Genomic DNA, 5108 nt, shown 5'->3' on the forward strand with positions numbered 1-5108 from the left:
TTTAATTTCTAATCCAAATGTTCACAAATCAGAGAAGTTTGGTGAAGTTTAACATCATTGCATCTGGGAATGGTCAGGGAAATCTTAACGAAATAGATGGTCCTAAAAGCATAAGTTTAAAAGCAGAGGCAGGGGGCAGGAGAGTGGCTTAGTCAGTTAAGGGTCCTACTTAAGATTTTGGCTCAGGTTATGATCTCAGGGTCAAGAGATCGAGTCCCGCACCAAGCACCACATCAAGTCTTGTATCTGGCTCCACGCTCAGTGCAGTCTGCTTGTCCCTTCCCTCCTCCGCTTGTGCTCTATCACATGCACACACGCCCAAATAAATAAAATCTTAAAGATAATAACAAAAAAATAAAAGTGGAGGAGAGGGGATCCAGATGAGAGAAGGAATAAGAACAAGGTCTGGAAAACATAAGAAATGAAGTGGAACCAGGTAACAAGGGGTAGAGTATTTTGGCTAAAAACAAAGGTTCACAAATTGAGAGAATGAATAGGACCAGTATGAGAGAGGGGCTGAAGAGTTTTATCTTCATCCTTTCCCAATGCTAACTGACCCCAGAGTGCTTTTCTTATAATTATAATGTATTCATGGATGACCATCAAAAGTTAAATGCCTTTAAAAAAATGCCTTTTTAAGGTATAACAGCTTGATGAAACACCATTAGAAAATTCAGTGCCTGCCTGAATTAAAGTAGGCAGCCAAAAACTGTCTCCTCACAAATAAGGTAAAATCAGCAACAACAAACACAAGAAATGATCAACTTTGGATACTCCCCCATTTTTAAGGCTCAACCATGGGAAAATCAAAACCTTTTATTAAGAACAAATGATATCTACTATTAAATATCTCTCATATTTTTTTCTCTCTCATATTTTTATTGTGCAAAACAACACACACAAATATTATTTGGCCATCATGTGGCCACTTGATGTTGAGAGTCACGCTGCAGGTCAGGTCCTCGTATCAGGTAGCTGCATCAATTCTACTGCTTCATTTTGTCTTCACAAAACAAAGCTACACTTCACAAGGTGCATCAAAGCAGAGGGAATATTTCATATGTTGTGATATCCAAGTGCTTTCAAAATAGGCTGCTAGAAAAATCACTCTGTATTTTCAGTAGTTCACTTCCCTACTGTTAATTTTAGTTTTTTTACTACTTTCTAAAAAATGTATCATGTATATTGGTAAAAACAACAACAAATTTTCTAACTGTACAAAAGGTCTAGAGTGAAAAGCCTGGTCCATACTTCCTACCCTTGAGCCATGATGTCCTAGTTCACTCCCCAGACAAGCACTACTGTTACTGTCTCAATTGTCCTTGGAGACAGTATCTTCATACTCAAAATGGTAGCATATTCCAAAAACATTCCCCTGACCTTGCTTTTGTCATTCAATTCCCAGCTTTTTAAAAACTGCTGGTGCCACCGGTAGGCTTCACTTTGAAGTATTCAGAGATTTGCTTTTGGATTCAGAAAGTGTGAGAAACTCAGGTGTAGTTAGAAAAGTTTACTTTGTAATGGAAATAGAATAGCATTATAAATACATGGGGCCGATGGAAGAGGAAACCGCCACTTCTGCCACTAACAAATCAAAGGAAAACTAGAGATTAGGAGGTAATGAAGTTTGAAACTCTTGCCCAGATAATAGAGAATGTCCAGGATTCTACATGGGAGGTGCCTAAAAGGAATTGAGAGGAACCAGGTTAGAATAGGGATAAGTGCAAAGGGAGGACCTACTTGTAAGGCCCTAAGTCTTATTTTGCCCTCCCTTTGGAGAATCAAGAGAAAGCCCAACTGGTGAAACTTTGTGAAATTGCCCCAGCCCTTCCTTAGGAAGTTCTTGCAGACTGGTACAGCCTGCGATGCTAGTCCTGGGGAGATGGAAAGGATGGGGAGACCAGGGAAAAGAAGAGCTTTCCTTTCTTCCCAGATTCCAGAGGACCAGAGACTAAAATTCAAGGTAATGACAGTGAACAAGGCCAGTGGGTGACCTGAAGCATCACTGGGGATGGTGGGAAAGACATATGGCATTAGACATTAGAAAGGCAAGAGGCAGACCACCTAGCAGCTGAGAGAGTGTTTGCTAGTCTAACTGATCCAAATCAAGTTATCCTCTTCATGACTCCATTTCCTCATCTATGAAATGGAGCTGGATGTCTAAAGCAGACTTAAGACAAGTGTGAGTGTTAAGTAACAAAATATAAGTGTAAAAAGTGTAAATAGCTTAGAATGGTGCTGGGCCTACTGTGAGTGCTCAAAATGTGTGCCCCAGTGATGAGAGCACTGGTCTTCAAAGTGATCTCAAGCCTGGAACACCTGGGTGGTTTGGCTAAGGTCACGATCTCAGGCTCATGAGATTGAGCCCCACATTGTACTCTCCCTCCTCTTGCTTGTACTCTACTCTCCCCCTAAGTAAGTAAGTAAGTAAGTAAATAAATAAATAAATAAATAAATAAAATCAATCTTCAAAGTGATCTCAGGCCTACCTAGCTCCAGGCACTGGCCACCTCCTCCCTCACCCCCATCTCCACCAATACTTTGCTCAAATTCCCCAGGAAACTGCTTGCATCAAGGTGTTCACCTCTGTACCCTCCTGTGCCTCTAATGTTCCTCCCAAGATGTCTGCACTGCTCACTCCCTCACCTGTTCAGGGCTTACTCAGATGACACCAGCACTGTGGGATCTTCCTAATGACCCAAGAACTTCTCCCACCCCCCTTCTCTGCTTTATTTTTCTCCATAACACATCTATTTCTTATACATCATATTTTTCCTATCTCTTCCCCCCTATCCCACATCCTCCCTCTCTATGAATTGTAAGTTCTGTTGGGGCACATATATTTTTGTTTTGTATAATGTGGTACCCTTGATGCCCAGAACAGCACTGGCATACCATAGATGCTCAATGAATTCTCCTTGAATTAATGAATGAATATTTCCTAGTATATCCATTCTCCAATTCAGGCACACTTTTATACTTGTATATTGCTTCTAATCATTATTGTTACAACATTGCAGTGAACACTGTATGTGACTATACCTAGAAGTAACATGGATGTGAGTGTACCTAGAAGTAGAACTACTGGACTATGAGTTATGCACATCATTAATTTACCAGATATATTGCCAATCAACTTTCTAAAGTGGTACTTATTATAATCCCTATGCAGTGTGAGACTCCTGTTTCACATTCTTGACAGCACTCGATATTTTCAGGCTTTTTAGTTCTTGCCAATCTTGAGAGCTCAACGGTATTTATTTTCATTTTCATTCATTTGACTATTGGTGATTTGAACATCATGTGTTTGTTGATCATTTCTATTTTCTCTTTTGTGAATTACCTGTTCATATTTTTTGTCCACATTTTTTATATATTCTGGATCCAATCTTGTCTGTTATATGTGTGGCATGTAACCTCTCCAGCCTCTGTTGTTTTTAACTTTTTAAAAGTCACGTTGTATGCACAGAAGTTGGCACTCCATTTCTTAAACAAAGATTATCCCATGTTAATAATTTCTTTAAAATGTTTAGAAGTTTCCTAACATAGACTGATTTTAAAATACATTTTAGAAAAACATTTTTCCACAGGCATCTATTTTTCAGTAAGATGTATTACCGTCTTACAGAATACCAGTGTTCCACGCACAGATTTGGGGAGATGCTTCTCTAAGAAATAGGGATAGACAGGAGGCTTTTGAGCAGGGTAGTAACATGATGGCAACAGAGAACACTGCTTACTGTTTTCTTTTGTTAATGAGGTGGAGTATGCTCTGCCATCTTCAGTTTACACAGTTTTTCAAAAACTCTTGACGGATTTATACAATGGCCAAATTTATCATTGCATCTGAAGGTCCTGTTTTATCAAAACATTTGACAAGTCTGACATCATTCTGCACGTTACTCTGTCAAGGGCCTTAATAGTATCTGGGAAACTTCTAAAATACTTTATTGGGAAATCTCTATGCCTGACTTCATATGGGAAATCTCTATGCCTGACTTCATATAGGAAAGGCTTAATGTAGCTGTAATATTCTGTTTATTTTATTTTTTTTTTTTATTAAATTTTTTTTTTTTTTTTTTTTATTTATTTATGATAGTCACACACAGAGAGAGAGAGAGAGGCAGAGACACAGGCAGAGGGAGAAGCAGGCTCCATGCACCGGGAGCCCGACGTGGGATTCGATCCCGGGTCTCCAGGATCGCGCCCCGGGCCAAAGGCAGGCGCCAAACCGCTGCGCCACCCAGGGATCCCTGTAATATTCTGTTTATTTTAAAAGATTTAACATTCTGGAATTAAAGTCATAAGATTTAGTCAGGCATGTTCATTTTAGTTTCCCCAATGCCTGATGATTACCAGCTGATCATTAAGTGCCTAAACTCTAGTGTGACAGAGGAGACTTAGAGGCCAAATTCCCCTTCCTCAGATGGTCAAGGAAACATTCTAGAGTCCTTATCAAGTTTGATCCTTTAAAGATAGAAATGGTATGAAGCTACTTCTTGTAACTCAATTCTGACCCTCTTCCTTCTCCCTCAGTTACAGTCTCAGGTAAACAAACGTTGACAATTTAAATGACATTTAATTTCCTCAGTGTTTCCCATCTTCTTTTCTTTTGACTTCTGTTCATCTTAACTCAATTTGAAATTCTAGATTTAAAGGAGGTAAGAGTAAAGTTGTTTAAGCATTGTTAGTTGAAAAATAAATATAACTTATTTGTAATAACAAAAAATATGCTATTAAAAATCACAAATATAACTTAGAAGCTATGACCTCTTAATATACCATAATTAATGATAATGTTTTCATGAAAGGGATTATTGAATAATTTCTAAGTCTTCTAACCAAGACACTTAATATGACAATTACAAAGGAGAGGAGATAAAACTAAAGGCATATTTTTTATAGGATTTTATTTATTGATTCATGAGAGAGGCAGAGACACAGGCAGAGGGAGAAGCAGGCTCCTTCGGGGGAGCCTGATGCGAGACTCAACTCCAGGACCTGGGATCACGATCTGAGCTGAAGGCAGATGCTCAACCAGTGCCACCCAGGTGCCCCAAAGGCATATTTTTAAAGCATTCAACCTAAATGCCTATAGCTCCACATGC

This window comes from Canis lupus, chromosome 1 (genome assembly GCF_011100685.1).
Source record: "Canis lupus familiaris isolate Mischka breed German Shepherd chromosome 1, alternate assembly UU_Cfam_GSD_1.0, whole genome shotgun sequence".
NCBI lineage: Eukaryota > Metazoa > Chordata > Mammalia > Carnivora > Canidae > Canis > Canis lupus.